An 18,501-nucleotide genomic window follows, 5' to 3' on the forward strand; every position below is an offset into this window, starting at 1 on the left:
CTAAAACCAGTTTTGGCAGACGCACATTCAAAAACTGACATATACGTAATACGTCCAAAACTTATCTTCTCATTTCCATGTTCCAAAATTCCAGACAGCAGCTGTACAGATCAGCAGGACCCAAAGTAGTCCAAAACAAGTAAAGTCAGAAACACAGTTTACAGCTAATTATTAAACCACCCTTATGATTCAACTTTGGGTTTAAAAAAACAAAACCATGTGCATGTAAGGACTGGATAAATGAATTAAAACAAAGTTTAAGGCAAATGCCCTTAATTTGTAATTATTGATAGCAATAATGAAACAGTGATAGAATATTCACATAGCAAGCAGCCTGAGTCAACAGATTTATTTTCCATTAAACATATATATTACTAGTAAAAAAAGGCCCGTTTCTGACACAAATGAAACGGGCGCTAGCAAGGTTTTCCTCGGAGTGTAAGTTTGGAGAGTGTATGTGAGAGTGACTGTTTGAGAGTCAGAGTGAAATTGTGAGTGTGAGAGAGAGAGAGTGAGTCTGGGTGTGAGTGTGTTTGTGAGAGTGTGTGTGTGTGGGCGAGAGAGAGAGTGTGTGTGAGACACAGATTCTCTGTGAGAGTGAGTGTATGAGACCAAGCGAGTGTGTGAGTGACTGTGTGGCACATAGAGAGTGAATATGATACAGTGTGAGACAGAGTGTGTGAGAGTGAGAGTCAGAAAGACATTGTATATGAGAGAGAGAGTGTGAGCCCTGCCCTCCCAATCCATGCCCATCTGTCCCCTGCCCCCTCCATTCATCCTTTTCCAGCAATTCCCCTCTCTCCCTGAGCCCTGCCCTCCCAATCTATGCCCATCCATGCTCCTCTGTCACCTGTCCCCTCCATTCATCCCTATCCAGCAATTCCCCTCTCTCCCTGAGGCCTGCCCTGCAATCCATATCCATCCATGCCCATGTGTCCCCTCCATTCATCCCTATCCAGCAATTTCCCTCTGTCCCTGAGCCCTGCCCTCCCAATCCATGGCCATCCATGCTCCTCTGTCCCCTGCCCCCTCCATTCATCCCTTTCCAGCAATTTCCCTCTCTCCCTGAGCCCTGCCCTCCCAATCCATGGCCATCCATGTTCCTCTGTCACCTGCCCCCTCCATTCATCCCTATCCAGCAATTCCCCTCTCTCCCTGAGGCCTGCCCTGCAATCCATATCCATCCATGGCCATCTGTCCCCTCCATTCATCCCTATCCAGCAATTCCCCTCTCCCTGAGTCCTGCCCTTCCAATCCATGCCCATCCATGCTCCTCTGTCACCTGGCCCCTCCATTCATCCCTATCCAGCAATTCCCCTCTCTCCATGAGGCCTGCCCTGCAATCCATATGCATCCATGCCCATCTGTCCCCTCCATTCATCCCTATCCAGCAATTCCCCTCTCCCTGAGTCCTGCCCTTCCAATGCATGCCCATCCATGCTCCTCTGTCACCTGGCCCCTCCATTCATCCCTATCCAGCAATTCCCCTCTCTCCCTGAGGCCTGCTCTGCAATCCATATCCATCCATGCCCATCTGTCCCCTCCATTCATCCCTATCCAGCAATTCCCCTCTCTCCCTGAGTCCTGCCCTCCCAATCCATGCTCCTCTGTCCTCTGCCCCCTCCATTAATCCCTTTCCAGCAATTTCCCTCTCTCCCTGAGCCCTGCCCTCCCAATCCATGGCCATCCATGCTCCTCTGTCCCCTGCCGCCTCCATTCACCCTTTTCCAGCAAGTCTCCTCTCTCCCTTCCATGACCCCCCCTCGCATCCATGCTCCTCTCTCTCCCATGTCCCAGCCTGGCCCGCCCTCTTCTTCTCCCCCCCCCCTTCGCATCCATGCTGTCGTTTCTCCCCTGGCCTCCCGCTCCCATTGTTCTATTTTACTGGGCACCCTCTTCTCTCCCCCCAACATCCGTGTTTGTTTTTTTTCTTCTTTTTAAATTTACCTCCGTGGCGGTTCCGGCAGCGAAGCGTCAGGGAAGGAGGCGGCGCTCCCGACGTCTAGGTTTCCCTTCGCTGTGTTCCGCCTTCTTTTGACGTCATCCTTGACGTCAGAAGAAGGCGGAACACAGCGAAGGGAAGGGTAGACGTCGGGAGCGCCGCCTCCTTCCCTGACGTTTCGGTGCCGAGCGATGCGATTGGTTGACTGTCATTGCTCCGCCCTCGACGTCATCACGTTTGACGCGTGGGCGGGGCAGACACAAAGCGATCTCACCCCCTTCACTTTTAGAATGTTGGGTAAGTGAGGCTTCAGTAGAACGTTGGAGGTGCGTTTTATATAGAGAGATTATGTATTGATGACATTTATACCCCACATTTTCATGTACAAATTAAAATTAAAGTAAAATAATTAACCTTGTATGAACTTGGCAGCTAATAGTGTGCTCAACTGGAAATTGTTGGCACATTTAGACTGACTTGACAGAACTTCTGCATGAGAGAAGCCCTTCACTCATTATTCAATACCTGTCTTTGAAATAGTAGTAATAAAAAAGACAGGTGCATTTTTATAATATACCACTGCAATCCACAAAACAAAAGGAGCAAGTTCCCACATTCTATCTTTTTCTTTTGATGTAGGCACAGGAAAAAAGATATTAAGGCTCCTAGGTTTCAACCTAGTGTTTTGGTTTTTTTTAAATGTACATATAAATAGTAAGTTGGATTGTTAAGCACCTGATTCTCATAACATTATGCCTGTTAACATCTCTGCACGAATAATAATAATAGAACCAGGGGACACAGGATGAAATTAGAATGTGGTAGGTTTAAAATGAATCGGAGAAAGTTTTTCTTTACTCAGCGCGTAGTTAGACCAGTGGCTTAGCCAAGGGTGGGCTTGGGTGGGCCCAGGCCCACCCACTTTGAGCTCAGGCCCACCAGTAGCAGCACACCTATGATGTGGCCGGCAGAGATTCCCAAGCTGAAAACTCCCAACAACTGTCCCTCCTGCATACCTTATAAATAGCAGATCTTCGCTTGCAGGAAGCAGCGACTGATACATACTGCTTACACCGGCCCCACAGCCTTCCCTCTGATGTATTCCCGCCTATGCGAAAACAGGAAGCTGCATCAGTGGGAAGGATGTGGGGCCTAGATGAGTAGTGTGTATTAGTTGCGCCTCACTGCTGGTGAAAATCTGAAATCTAAAAGGTGTGCAGGACAGGGGAGATATTTGAGAGACCATATGGCATGCAGGCGAGAGGAGAGACCAAATCACCTATTGCATGGGATGAGGTGGGGTTCTTCTGCCCACCCATCTTGGGCCCAGGCCCACCCAAAATTGGGTGTCTGGCTACGCCCCTGAGTTAGACTCTGAAACTCATTGCAGGAGAAGGTAGTGACGGCAGCTGGCCTTGCTGAGTTTAAAGGGGGTCTGGATAGATTCCTGAAGGAAAAGTCCATTGATCGTTATTAAATTTGGGTTTTTTGACAGGTTCTTGGGGCCTGGATTGGCCGCTGTCGGAGACGGAGTGCTGGGCTTGATGGACCTTGGGTTTTTTCCCAGCGTGGCGGTGCTTATGTGCCTATAACCGTCTTCTCCCAATTACACACTGATTTAAAAAATTAGGACAAATTAGTACTCTAACCAATGAAACCAATATTTCTTCTGTCTGCATCTCTATGCTGCACAAGCCCAAGCCGGCATGTTTAACCTGTGAGATCAAATAAAAATGCTACCAACAATAAAGAATGACAACGTGGATAGAGCAACTCGCTCGCACCTCTGCCCCTTGCCTTTCCTTGTTCTGCCGCACTAAACTTTTTAAAGCAGTGCTAGTGGCATACTTTGGCAAGAGCTGGATGCTTCAGCCAATCACAGGGGCCTTCCTTCAGCCTGTCCCACCCCTGAGGGCTGAAGGAAGGCTCCCAGGATTGGCTGAAGCAGCCTGTTCCTGCTGACGTGTGCTAACACTGCTTAAAAAAAAAAATTAATCGCGGTAAAAAGAAGAGGCAAGTACTGATGTAGGGGAAGAAAAAAGAGTAAGCACAGAGGCAAGTCAGAGAGATGCTGTATGGGGGTGGGGGGGGGGGGCGAGTAGTGAGGAGAGAAGATGCACAAACAAGCCACAGGGGGAGGAGGAGGACAACGATGCCGAGAGGGGACTCAAGCCCAAATTTTGGGAGCCGGTTGTTAAAGTATCTACATTTTAATTTTGTCCCTGAGGTAATGGTGGTGGTGGGGGGGGTGAAGCTCCTTTTGACCTTGATGAGTCATATCCAGCAGGATTTGAGACCCTGGTTGCCCTGTACTCAGCATTAGGCAATTCCTCTCCCCATCCTGTATGATGTACAACTATGTAAGTCAGACATAAAAGTTGTGTTTTAGCATGAAACAGATTATATGCAAAGCAAGCCGAAATCCCATTAGTTCCAGGCCTTGAGGTTAATCTTTAGCTGTGTTGCAAAACTGTCTCTGCTTGAATTAAAACTGGTTTACTGGGAGGTCATTTTAGGTGAATTTGAACCTGAGCCCAACTCCATTCAAGAACGGATTGGCAGCCTGCCTTTCCAAGTGTACACACTACCCTTCCCCTGTACATTTACCCTTCAAAGAGCAAAGTCGGCAGCGCTGCTAAAATTTAATTGGATTCAGACGTAGACCAGGTTTGGTGTCTTAAAAAGTGTTCGATGTAAACACAAAAGAACACAATCTTCGCAAATTCAAAATCACAAAGAACACAGCGAAGATGACACAAGGATAGGGTCTTTTAGATGATGTGTAAACAGTTCAAATTTATTGATGAGTACTCGTGTTTTTACATTTGTTTATTTATTTTAAGAATTTTTAATGTAAGGATGGGACTACCAACATAAGGGATAGTAACATAGTAACTGACAGCAGATAAAGACCTGTACGGTCCATCCAATCTGCCCAACAAGATAAAACTCATTTTACATGGTCTGTGATACTTTAAATGTATACCCGAGTTTGATTTGTCCCTGCCTTTCTCTGGGCACAGACCGTAGAAGTCTGCCCAGCACTGTTCTTGCACTAAAAGTTCTGAAGATTCTGGAATCCTAAAGAGTTACAAGATTCCAGAATCCCAATTAGTAGCAACATTCCATGTAGAACCCCAAAGAGTAACATAGTAACATAGAAAAATGACGGCAGATAAAGACCTGTACGGTCCATCCAGTCTGCCCAACAAGATAAACTCATTTTACATGGTATGTGATACTTTATATGTATACCCGAGTTTGATTTGTCCCTGCCTTTCTCTGGGCACAGACCGTAGAAGTCTGCCCAGCACTCTTGTACTAAAGTTCTGGAGCTAACGTCGAAGCCCCTTAAAATTTACACTCCAGCCCATCCCTATCTATTCAGTCATGATCAGGGCGTAGACCGTAGAAATCTGCCCAGCTCCCATTTTGTCTCCCAGTTACCGGCGTCGCCACCCAATCTCCGCTAAGATTCCACGGAACCATTCCTTCTAAACAGGATTCCTTTGTGTTTATCCCATGCATGTTTGAATTCCATTACCGTTTTCATCTCCACCACCTCCCACGGGAGGGCATGCCACATAATACTTCCTATCCCCTGTCTACAAATATTTCTAATTTTCTTTAGGCGTTATTCAATCTTTATTTACAGTCCATATCATTCTACTATAGTATTCAATTTTCGAATGCCTCAGTGATGTGTGTCGTCCACCACCCTCTCGGGCTTTATGTGGCGACCCCTATAAACATCAATTTCTTCATCAGCCCTATTTTAGGCTACTTCGACAATGCTTTATATCTTATAAACTTTTAAACACTTATCTTATCTGTCGGACTCGGGGGTATCACTGTCCGACACGCATGTTTCGCTTGCAACGGCAAGCTGTCTCAAGGACCTACCCCTACGAAAGAAAAATAATGAATCAACCTTTATCTCTCCTCGATGGACACCCTCACCTCACACCCAAAAGAGACAAAACATCTTACTGTTTTCATAATTGCTTACCCATTAGTCTCCCATTAGAGACTAATGGGTAAGCAATTATGAAAACAGTAAGATGTTTTGTCTCTTTTGGGTGTGAGGTGAGGGTGTCCATCGAGGAGAGATAAAGGTTGATTCATTATTTTTCTTTCGTAGGGGTAGGTCCTTGAGACAGCTTGCCGTTGCAAGCGAAACATGCGTGTCGGACAGTGATACCCCCGAGTCCGACAGATAAGATAAGTGTTTAAAAGTTTATAAGATATAAAGCATTGTCGAAGTAGCCTAAAATAGGGCTGATGAAGAAATTGATGTTTATAGGGGTCGCCACATAAAGCCCGAGAGGGTGGTGGACGACACACATCACTGAGGCATTCGAAAATTGAATACTATAGTAGAATGATATGGACTGTAAATAAAGATTGAATAACGCCTAAAGAAAATTAGAAATATTTGTAGACAGGGGATTGGTCTAATCAAGTACTATACTGTATATTTTGAGACCAGTCCTATTATTAATCGAATTGGCCATTTATTAAGTATTGCACATAATACTTCCTGACATTAGTCCTGAGTCTGCCCCCCTTCAACCTCAATTCATGTCCTCTAGCTATACCGCCTTCCCGTCTCCGGAAAAGGTTCATTTGCGGATTAATACCTTTCAAATATTTGAACATCTGTATCACGTCACCCCTGTTTCTCCTTTCCTCTACATGTTATGTATGACTATTTTCTGTACTAGTGCGGCAGGCAGCGATTTTCATATTCCATTGGCCACTGAACCCAGAGCCTTCTTGCTGTTGCATCCCACCCTTGTGGAAGCAGGAAGTGACATCAAAAGGGGGTGGGACGCAGCAGTGAGGAGGCTCTGGGTTCAGCGGCCGATGGGATATGAAAATCGCTGCCGCTGCCTGCCGCACGCATGGAGCGGGGAGGTGTTCCAAGAGAAGGGGACAGACATGCCAGGGATGTGGGGCCCCTAGGAGTGCGAGGCCCTGTGTGACCATCCCTGTCGCCTCTGCCTAAAACCAGCCCTGGGTATATCAAACCCATAATCCCTAGTGAATAAGCCTCGGTGAGAATTTATTTGTTACATTTGTATCCCACATTTTCCCACCTATTTGCAGGCTCAATGTGGCTTACATTGTACCGTAAAGGCATTCGCCAAGTCCGGTAGGAGACAAGTACAAAAGATCTTATGGTGGAATAGGGAAGATAAGATTCAGGCATAGTGTTAAGTTTCAGACATTTACATAGAGAGATGTGGTAGCCGTGTTAGTCCACTTTTAAAGGTAATCAATAGAAATAAAAGAAAATAAAACATAGAAAGCCTATGGAGTCCCAACTGATGAAAACTGATTTTGGTGACTGTCTAATTGTCTTGAAGAACTGTTTGATAACTAATCTTGAATGACTGCTTTCCTCTATTCTGTCGAATTGATGGATTTCCTTTTCTCCTTTTATTTGTTTGTATTTTTGAATTGTAAACCTCCTTGGTCCGTCGGTTATGTACAGTGTAGCAAATTTAAATAAACCATGGTTTCAGGCATAGCTAATCTCAGGCCAAATGTATAGGAGTGGAGGAGTGGCCTAGTGGTTAGGGTGGTGGACTTTGGTCCTGGGGAACTGAGGAAGTGAGTTTGATTCCCGGCACAGGCAGCTCCTTGTGACTCTGGGCAAGTCACTTAACCCTCCATTGCCCCATGTAAGCCGCATTGAGACTGCCATGAGTGGGAAAGCGCAGGGTACAAATGTAACAAAAATAAAATAGATACTATTGGAGATTCTACATGGAATGTTGCTATTCCATGCAGAAGGCTGTGCAGGCTTCTGTTTCTGTGAGTCTGACATCCTGCATGTACGTGCAGCACGTCAGACTCGCAGAAGCCTGCGCGGCCACATTGGTGATCTGCAAGGGCCAACTTCTACATGGAATGTTGCTAGTGGAATAACAACATTCCATGTAGAATCTCAAATAGTAGCAACAGTGGAGGAGTGGCCTAGTGGTTAGGGTGGTGGACTTTGGTCCTGAGGAACTGTTGGATTCCCACCAGGCACAGGCAGCTCCTTGTGACTCTGGGCAAGTCACTTAACCCTCCATTGCCTCATGTAAGCCGCATTGAGCCTGCCATGAGTGGGAAAGCGCAGGGTACAAATGTAACAAAAAAAAAGAGGTTAAAACGTAAAGAACTGGACTTCCGGTGGAGCCATGAGGCAGAGCAGACACTGAATAGCGCTGCTGTCCGCTTCCCACCTAAAAAAAAAAAAAAACCACCTGCAAACAACCTGAATTAGCCTACTGACTACCCATCCTGTGTGGTTGGCTCCCTTCTAAGGCTCTCGTCTTGTGTTTGTGCTCTTGGGGACTTTTTCCTGCTGTTATGGTGGCGAAAGACTTGCTCAAAGGACAAGACAGGAGCCGAATTGTGGAAATCAAGATGGCGTGCTGCATGCACACCATCTTGAATTCCACAATAAGGCTCCCATTAAATCACATTCGTGCATGTTAATGTACATTTGTAAATGAGGACCCCAGTTTGTACTTAAGGCAACAAAGGGTGACGTGACTTGCCCAAGAACAGAAGGAGCATCACCCTCATCGTCCCCGTCTCACCTGCCCGCAACCTCGGAGTCATCTTCGACTCCTCCCTCTCCTTCTCTGCCCATATCCAGCAGACAGCCAAGACCTGTCGCTTCTTCCTCTATAACATTAGCAAAATTCGCCCTTTCCTCTCTGAGCCTGCCACCCGAACTCTTGTCCACGCTCTCGTTACCTCTCGCCTTGACTACTGCAACCTACTCCTCCCTGGCCTCCCGCTTAGCCATCTATCCCCCCTTCAGTCTGTTCAGAACTCTGCTGCACGTCTTATCTTCCACCTGGACCGATATGTTATAGAGGAAGAAGCTGAGGAAAGGGGGAGTAGGAGGAGTAGGCTCTTGAACAACACTAGTAGGCGACGTAGATTAGGAACAATCTCTTTATTTAAATATACACTCGACTCAACACAGCCGTGTTTCGGCGCTACAGACGCCTTCTTCAGGAGTCAATCAAAGAAGGATGGCATCACTGCCGATGCAAGAAAAAAAGCTCAGCGTATTCAATTGCACAGAAGTGCAATTGAATACGCTGAGCTTTTTTTCCTGCATCGGCAGTGATGCCATCCTTCTTTGATTGACTCCTGAAGAAGGCGTCTGTAGCGCCGAAACACGGCTGTGTTGAGTCGAGTGTATATTTAATAAAGAGATTGTTCCTAATCTACGTCGCCTACTAGTGTTGTTCAAGAGCCTACTCCTCCTACTCCCCCTTTCCTCAGATTCTACTTTTCATAGGAATTTGTGTACCTCCACCCTTGTGGTGGTTTGGCTTGCTGATAGAGGAAGAAGCGACAGGTCTTGGCTGTCTGCTGGATATTGGCAGAGAAGGAGAGGGAGGAGTCGAAGATGACTCCGAGGTTGCAGGCAGATGAGACGGGGACGATGAGAGTGATGCTCCTTCTGTTCTTGGGCAAGTCACGTCACCCTTTGTTGCCTCAAGTATAAAACCAGCCACGCATCTACCTTTCCCTACATCAGTGCACGTTTGTGGAATGGTTTACCAAACTCAGTAAAAGCTACCTCCGAACAACAGGCTTTTAGAATCTCCCTGAAGACCGCTTTATTCAGGACAGCTCATACTGCAGCTCCACACTACCTCAATGTTTTCTGACCCATTATGTTAAGCGACCATACTGCATTCCTTACCTCCTCTCTCACTTCTCTCCCTCTGTCTCTCCCCACTAACTACCTCGCCCTCAATGTGTCTGTTTGTCTATTACTAGATTGAAGTGTCCTTTTCTACTGCTGTTAGCCTTTTGAACTAATGTAAGCCACATTGAGCCTGCCCATGGGTGGGAAAGTGTGGGATATAAATGCCTAAATAAATAAATAAATATCACCCCTCTCCTCAAGTCACTTCACTGGCTTCCGATCAGGTACCGCATACAGTTCAAGCTTCTCCTACTAGCCTACAAATGCACTTGGTCTGCAGCCCCTCCTTACCTCTCTACCCTCATCTCCCCTTACGTTCCTACCTGTAACCTCCGCTCTCAAGGCAAATCCCTCCTCTCAGTACCCTTCTCCACCACCGCCAACTCCAGGCTCCGCCCTTTCTGCCTCGCCTCACCCCATGCCTGGAATAAACTCCCTGAGCCCATACGCCAGGCCCTCTCCCTGCCCATCTTCAAAGCCTTGCTCAAAGCCCACCTCTTCAATGTCGCTTTCGGCACCTAACCACTCTACCTCTATTCAGGAAATCTTGACTGCCCCAACTTGACATTTCGTCCTTTAGATTGTAAGCTCCTTCGAGCAGGGACTGTCCTTCTTTGTTAAACTGTACAGCGCTGCGTAACTCTAGTAGCGCTCTAGAAATGTTAAGTAGTAGTAGTAGTAGCATCAGAGGGAATTGGCTCTTAGCTTCTCTGGTTTTCCTGTTTATTGGCTTCAACAGCTATTTTAAACTAGGGAGGGCTGGAGTTTCTGGATCTGCTGCCTGTTGAGATGAGGCCAGCTGCTGACAACAAGCACCCTAGCTTTTCAGTTAGCTGTGGAGGGCAGGCGTCCATGAAGCATGTCTTGGATACTAACAGCACACTTCCTTTCTGACCCTACTTAGCTGGGAGTTGTAGCAGAGCTGGCAATCAATAGAAACAGAATAAAATAAAACAGAGAAAATAAGATGATACCTTTTTCTTATTGGACTAACTTAATGCATTTTTTGATTAGCTTTTGAAGGTAGCCCTTCTTCGTCAGATCAGAAATAAGCATATATAAGTGAAACATGAAAATGACAGTCTGAAAGGATGAGGGAGGGGTGGGCTAGGTGAGAAACAGGGCTGAGACCATGAGGTATGGGAAGATATGCATGGCGATCAGAGGAGGTGACAAAGCAGTGAAGTTTCATGGTTTATAATGGGCTAGAAAACCCAGATCCTTGTTAAGTCCTGTCTGGTGGGTGTTAAAATATTTAATCATTTTGACTTCAAAGGTCTTGTGTTCCTGTATTGTTTTAAAGTTTCCTTCAAGTATTCTCGCCATGAAATCATTGGTACAGTGTTCTGGTTTTGTAAAGTGCTGTCCCACAGAGGTAACATCCTGGTTGGCACTGACATTTTTCATATGATGTCTATGTAAATTAAATCTCTTCTTCAGCATCTGGCTTGTTTCTCCAATATAGCATCCTTCGTCACATTTTTTGTACACTGGATGACATATACTACATTGGAAGATGATCATGTGAAGGATTCCTTTATGTTGAATATTTTTCCTTTGTGAATGACTGTGGGGTCTTGTGAAATGTTGTGGCATAGTTTGCAGCTGGATATATTGCAAGGATTTATTTATTTAGATGTTGCTCACACCTTTTTCAGTAGTAGCTCAAGGTGAGTTACATTTATTTATTTATTTAATTATAGTACATTTCTACCCCACATTTTCCCACACATTCAGGCACAATGTGGCTAACATAGGATAAGCAAAAATGACAAGACAGTAAGAGGAAATGGTAGGAGAAAGGAGTAGGCAAGGAAGGGGAAGGGGGCATAACAGGTTCAGGGGTAGGTAAGTGGGACTATTGATCGGTAAGGGTGTGAGGGGAGTAGACCAGTCCAAATAGGTGGGTTTTCAGCAGCCTCTTGAACAATTGATGATCGTTTTGCATTTTCAAGTGTTTCGGCAGAGCATTCCAATTCTTGGCACTGGAGTACTGGAAGGATGAAGTGAAGATCTTCTTGTATTTGACGCCTCTGCAATTTGGGAAGTGCAGGTTGAGATACGACCTCAAGGTGGCAACTGCGTTTCTGGGCGGTAGGTCGATAAGGCGAAGCATATAATCTGGAGCCAGCCCGTATAAGATTTTATGAGTCAGGGAGCAGATTTTGAAAGAGATACGTTCCCTCATGGGCAACCAGTGGAGAAGGAAACGCAGAGGTTGAGCATGCTCAAAACATGATTTTCCCAGGATCAGTCTTGCCGCAGTGTTTTGTGCAGTCTGGAGTTTTTTCAATAGATAACCAAGGCAACCTGCGCAAATCCCGCTGCAGTAATCCAAGTGAGATAGCACCAACCAATGAACAAGCGTGCGAAACAGGTCTCTAGTGAGGCAATATCTGACCTGCCGAAGCCTCCACATTGCATGGAACATTCTCTTAGTTACAGCTCGTACCTGATCTTCCAGAAGCAGATGCTTATCCAAGGTCACCCCAAGGAGCTTTAGACTAGAAGATAGAGGTAGAACATGGTCATTTATAGTGAGGGTATCGGTAGGGACTGATTGGTAAGGGGAGTGGAGAATAAGGCACTGAGTTTTATCCTTATTTAATTTGAATCGGAACACCCTCGCCCAATGTTCCATTGTAGATAAGCTAGCAGCAATCAGGTCAGAGATTTCCGCTACTGTGTCACTGAAAGGGATGGAGATGGTGACATCGTCAGCATAAATGTATGGATTTAGGCCAAGATTGCTGAGGGCGGTAGCAAGTGGGATCAGCATGATGTTGAACAGTGTAGGAGATAGTGGGGAGCCCTGAGGCACCCAGCAGGAGGCTCTCCAGGGAGCAGAGATGGTAGATTTCACTTTAACCTGGTAGGATCTGGACGACAGGAAGCCCTTGATCCAGTGCAAAGCAAAGCCGCTCACACCATAAGTGTCTAGGAGGTGTAAAAGGAGTTCGTGATCCACCATATCAAAGTGCTGACTAGTGGCATTTAACCGGCCATGTGCAGACTCCGCCCTTGGAATGCCTCCAAAATAACTGGTTTTGAGAGAGGCGCTAATCGGACATTTTCAGTGGCACAGACCGGTTAGTCCAGAAACCAATTCAATTCAATTCTTGTATACCGCTAGCATCCCCTTTCCAGGGTTCAGTGCGGTTTACATTCTAGGTGAGACAAAAGCAGATAGTGTTAGTGTGAGGTTTGAGCAACATTAGAGACTATTGGATTAATGCATGAGACTAAAAATATTAAGGAAAGGATAATGGATGATAGTAGGAAGTAGAAGTCATGATGGATTATTATGAAGCAGCTCTTTGCGAAGAGAAAGGTTTTTAGCCTGTTCCTGAAGTTGAAGTAGCTGTTTTCTGTTCTGATGGGAAGAGGTAGAGAGTTCCATATTTTGACTCCAAAAACGGGGAATAGAGAGCTGAAAATCTGATTTTGAATTGTCTTTTGGATGGTAATGCTAGCATCTGTTCTTGTTTCAGTCTGTTAGCCTGGACTAAACATAGTGAAGCATCCAGAAGTCGTTTCTAGTCAGCGAAATCATTTTGAATATCGACCCGGAACGTCTGCAGTCTGGTAAACCTTTGTAGCATTTTCATAAGAATTTGCTATACAAGAAAAGCACATCCTGGGATATTCTCTCGAAGTTGCTTTTTCTCTCCTTGTTCCTTGTCATCTATTGAGTTTCCTCTTGTATTTCTTAAATCAACAGTTTGAGGTCACTTGCACTCAGTTGGAGCTACAGTGCAGTGTCAGAAAAATATGCAAATCAAAGGCGTCTCAGCCACTCAGCTGAGACTGACCAACTGAGATACACCACCGATCCAACATAAAAAACCTGGATGCCTGCGACATAACGTAACCAAAGATCATAATGGACATATCCTAACTCTTCCTCTCCCTTTCTTTATTTATTTGTAGCATTTGTATCCCACATTTTCCCACCAATTTGCAGGCTCAATGTGGCTTACATTTGCCGTAATGGCTGTTGCCATTTTCGGTTAACAGGATTACAAATGGTATTGCGTTAAGGTGCATACGTTCATGGTAACATACATGGAACATAATATATATGGAACAGATTATGGTATATATATATACCATGTGCATACATACATGGTAAAGCAGAATACATTATGGTATTGCATGAAGGTTCCTGAGTAATAAATTGGATTGTAACATACATTAGGTCATCGACTCTAGAGAGACCCTATTCGACATAAGGTTTAAAGTGGTAGTGCTTGATCATTCATAACAAAGAGGTTAAGCAGTCATGCGATAAAAGTTCGGTTTTGTATAGATCGTGTATAATGTTCCCCAATGTATTTACCATACATGAACCTCATTCTACCACAATCCTGCTTATAATCGAACGAGAAAAACGCCCAAGTTCCGATCTAAATCGGGAGATGGACGTTTATCTCACAAAAACGAATAACGCGGCATAATCGAAAGCCGAACTTGGACGTTTTCAACTGCACTCCATCGCGGAAGCGTACAAAGTTGATGGGGGTGTGTTGGAGGCGTGGTGAAGGCGGGACTGGGGCATGGCTATCACCCGAACAGAGATGGGCGCCTTTCACCAATAATGGAAAAAAAGTATGCATTTGTAGCTAGAATTTAGGGCACTTTTCCTGGACCCTGTTTTTTCACGAATAAGCCCCAAAAAGTGCCCTAAATGACCAGATTACCACCAGAGGGAATCGGGGATGACCTCCCCTGACTCCCCCAGTGGTCACTAACCCCCTCCCACCACAAAAAAATGATATTTCACAACTTTTTATTTTCACCCTCAAATGTCATACCCACCTCCCTGACAGCAGTATGCAGGTCCCTGGAGCAGTTGTTAGGGGGTGCAGTGGACTTCAGGCAGGTGGACCCAGGCCCATCCCCCCCTACCTGTTACAATTGTGCTGCTTAATGCTTAGTCGTCCAACTCCCCCAAACCCACTGTACCCACATGTAGGTGCCCCCCTTCACCCCTTAGGGCTATAGTAATGGTGTAGACTTGTGGGCAGTGGGTTTTGAGGGGGATTTGGGGGGCTCAACACACAAGGGAAGGGTGCTATGCACCTGGGAGCTCTATTACCTTTTTTTTTGTTTTTGTAAAAGTGCCCCCTAGGGTGCCCAGTTGGTTTCCTGGCATGTGAGGGGGACCAGTGCACTACGAATCCTGGCCCCTCCCACGAACAAATGCCTTGGATTTATTCGTTTTTTGAGCTGGGCGCGTTCATTTTCCATTATCGCTGAAAAACAAAAACGCCCAGCACACAAATTGTCGAATAAAACATGGACGTCTATTTTTTGCGAAAATACGGTTCGGTCCGCCCCTTCACGGACCCGTTCTCGGAGATAAACGCCCATGGAGATAGACGTTTTCGTTCGATTATGCCCCTCAATATCACCTTGTATTTGTTCATACCGGAACTGGCTAATGCCGTTACGGTACTATGTAAGCCACATTGAGCCTGCAAAAAGGTGGGAAAATGTGGGATACAAATGTAACAAATAAATAAAATCAGCTGATGCAATGTGCCCACTATAGTCATCAGTATTCAGATGACTATTTTACCAGCCTGGACCCCAACCTTTGCCCTTTTGAATTCCACTTTGCAAGAATCTTTATTTGCTTTCTCCTTATAGGATCAGGTTTCATTTTGAGTGGCAGGTGCTGGAGAGTACATTGAATTCCTGAGGTGTGAATTTCCTAAAGTGGTAGCAGGAGGGTGGAAGCCACACACACGCTTTCTAGGAAACTGCAGCACTTAACTGTATCTTTGTTTAACTTTTTTTTTTTTTGTGTGTGGTTTATGATTTCAGTTGTACAGAACAATTCAAAGAAGTTAAACATATAAAAGGTGAACATACAAAAAAAGCAAAATACTGGTAGGTTTTTCAGACCGATAAATGTAGTGTGGTAGCTATGTTAGTCCACTTTTAAAGGTAATACGTAAAAATAAAACAGAGAAAAGAAAATAAGATGATACCTTTTTTTTTATTGCACTAACTTAATACAGTTTTTGATTAGCTTTCAAAGGTAATCTTTCTTCTTCAGATCGGAAATAAGCAAATGTTGGCAGATATCTGCGTGGAGGAGTGGCCTAGTGGTTAGAGCACTGGTCTTGTAATCGTGAGGTGGCTGGTTCAAATCCCACTGCTGCTCCTTGTGATTTTGGGCAAGTCACTTAACCCTCCATTACCTCAGGTACAAACTTAGATTGTGAGCCCTCCCGGGACAGAGAAATATCCAATGTACCTGAATGTAACTCACCTTGAGCTACTACTGAAAAAGTTGTGACAAAATCCAAATAAATAAATATTTGAGATTCTATAGGGAATGTTGCTACTATTTGAAATTCTACATGGCATGTTGCTATAGTGGAGGAGTGGCCTAGTGGTTAGAGCACTGGTTTTGCAATCAAGAGGTGGCTGGTTCAAATCCCACTGCTGTGCCTTGCGATCTTGGACAAGTCACCTAAACCTCCATTGCCTTGGGTACAAACTTAGATTGTGAGCCCTCCTGGGACAGAGAAGGTAACTCACATTGAGCTACTACTGAAAAGGTGTGAGCAAAATCTAAGTAAATATTTGAGATTCTACATGGAATGTTGCTAGTGGAGGAGTGGCCTAGTGGTTAGAGCACTGGTCTTGCAATCCAGAGGTGGCTGATTCAAATCCCACTGCTGCTCCTTGTGATCTTGGGCAAGTCACTTAACCCTCCATTGCCTCAGGTACAAACTTAGATTGTGAGCCCTCCTGGGACAGAGAAATATCCAGAGTACCTGAATGTAACTCACCTTGAGCTACTACTGAAAAAGGTGTGAGCAAAATCTAATTAATAATAATATATAAGTGAAACACAAAAGCATTCCATTGACAGTCTCACAGGAAAAGGGTGGGGTAGGTTGGGTGAGAGACAGCCAGAGATGGATAGCTGATAAGAGGGTGACAAAGCAATACAATGTTATGGTTTATAGTGGATTAAAAAGCACAGATCTTTCTTAAATCCTGTCTGGTGGGTGTCAAAGTATTTCATCATTTTGACTTCAAAGATCTTACTTTGGATTGTGTTATAATTTCCTGCAATATACCTAGCTACAAACTGTGCCACAGGATCCCAAAATCACTCACATGGGAAAAACATTCAGCATAAGGGGATCCTTCACATGCTCATCCTCAAATGTGGTATGTATCATTCAATGCAAAAAGTGTGACAAAGGGTGCTATATTGGAGAAACAAGCCAGATGCTAAAGACGAGGCTCAATTTACACAGACACAATATTAAACATTCCAATGCCAACCAGGATGCCACATCTGTGGAACAGCACTTCACAAAACCAGAACACTGCATCAATGATCGTATGGTAAGAATACTAAAAGGCAGTGACTGCTTTGGCAATAGTTTGCACTGGTGACCCCTCCAGTTCTGCTTGCTCACTTCACTCCCTCCACTCAGGCTTCGGCACCTGCCCCCTCTCAATTCCCCTCTCCTCCCCCCCCAGTCTTCTGTCAAGGTGGTCTTCTGCTGGTCCTGGTAGTGGCTGCCTGCGGCCAGGTCCAAAGTTTTCCCTCTGACCCATCCCACCCATTCGAAAACAGGAAATGATATCAGAGGAGGCAGAACAGGCCAGAAGGAAAGCTTTGGAGCAGACACAGGCAGTATATGTGCACCACTGTCATTGTTGGGGATAACGGAAGACCATTTTTAAGGTAGGCTGACGTGCGGTGGGTAATGTTGAATCCTGGTTGGAGGGAAAGATGCTGGATCATGCTGAGGACAGGGGTCGGGAGTGGAAGAGAGCAGAAGAGAAATTTGGAGGAGACAGGGGATGTTGCAGCGGGATAAAATTCTCTACCCGCGATCAAAATTTTAAATCGCGATTAATGATCGCCGCATTAATCGCATAGTTAACTGTGATTAACTTGCAGCCTTAGTATTTTCCACCCCTCTCTCATAGACTGCTGTGTTCTGTATTGTGCTATCTCACAGTTTTGTGTGTGTTATCCTGGTGCTGCTGGTAGTATTTGTCAATCAGTATCATATGTTTGCATTCCGATTTGTTGGGGTCAAAGGCTTTTCCGGGGGGGGGGAGGGTAGAGGGTGTAATAAGATCAAAGGAGGGTTGGTTGCTAAGAGTCAATCAATCATCAAGATGTATCCAGCTAGTCAGGTTTTAAGAATATCCAGAATGAAGGTGCCTGGGAGATTTCATACACCGTCTCCACTGTGTGTAGAATTCTCATGCATATTCATTATGGATATTCTGAAAACCTAGCCAGATTTGGCTGCATTGGAAGAGGTCTGCTTCATTGTAGGGGAAGGGTTCTGAACCCAGTCTGGGACACACCCAGCCAAATTAGTTTTCAAGATATCCACAATGAATATACATGAGATAAGATCGTATAGGGGGAAGCTCCAGCTTATATGTTCAGCCTGATAGACCTCCTCCCTTCAAGGAATTCCAAAAAACCTTCTCGGACCTATCTCACTCTCCACTATTCTAACTGCAGGAATCTGAGATACAAACTGCTCTTCTCCTCCTCCTTTTGCTTTGTGATTCCTCGTTACTGGAATGCTCTACCATCTACATTAAAGGTGACCGCCGAGCACAATCTGTTCAAGAAGTCCCTTAAGACTTATCTATGTGGCAAATCCTACTCTTCTGATATTTAACTTCCAGCCGACCCTCCTTTGTAGCTCCTGTTGTGTGCTCCCCTCCCTCGCTATTCCTTATTCCCTGTTCTGACCTTGAAATTGTATGATGTTCTTTTAGTTAATGTTGTTAGCCACATAGAGCCCACCATGGTGGGAATCTGTGG

General features: G+C 45.2%; 1 protein-coding gene across 1 annotated transcript in view; it reads left to right on the plus strand.

Moving 5' to 3' along the window:
- The window catches only part of ACSF2 (acyl-CoA synthetase family member 2), a 138,294-nt gene that overhangs the window by 20,142 nt on the left and 99,651 nt on the right, over positions 1–18,501 (plus strand). The window lies entirely within an intron of this gene.

Source organism: Microcaecilia unicolor, chromosome 6, assembly GCF_901765095.1.
Source record: "Microcaecilia unicolor chromosome 6, aMicUni1.1, whole genome shotgun sequence".
Taxonomy (NCBI): domain Eukaryota; kingdom Metazoa; phylum Chordata; class Amphibia; order Gymnophiona; family Siphonopidae; genus Microcaecilia; species Microcaecilia unicolor.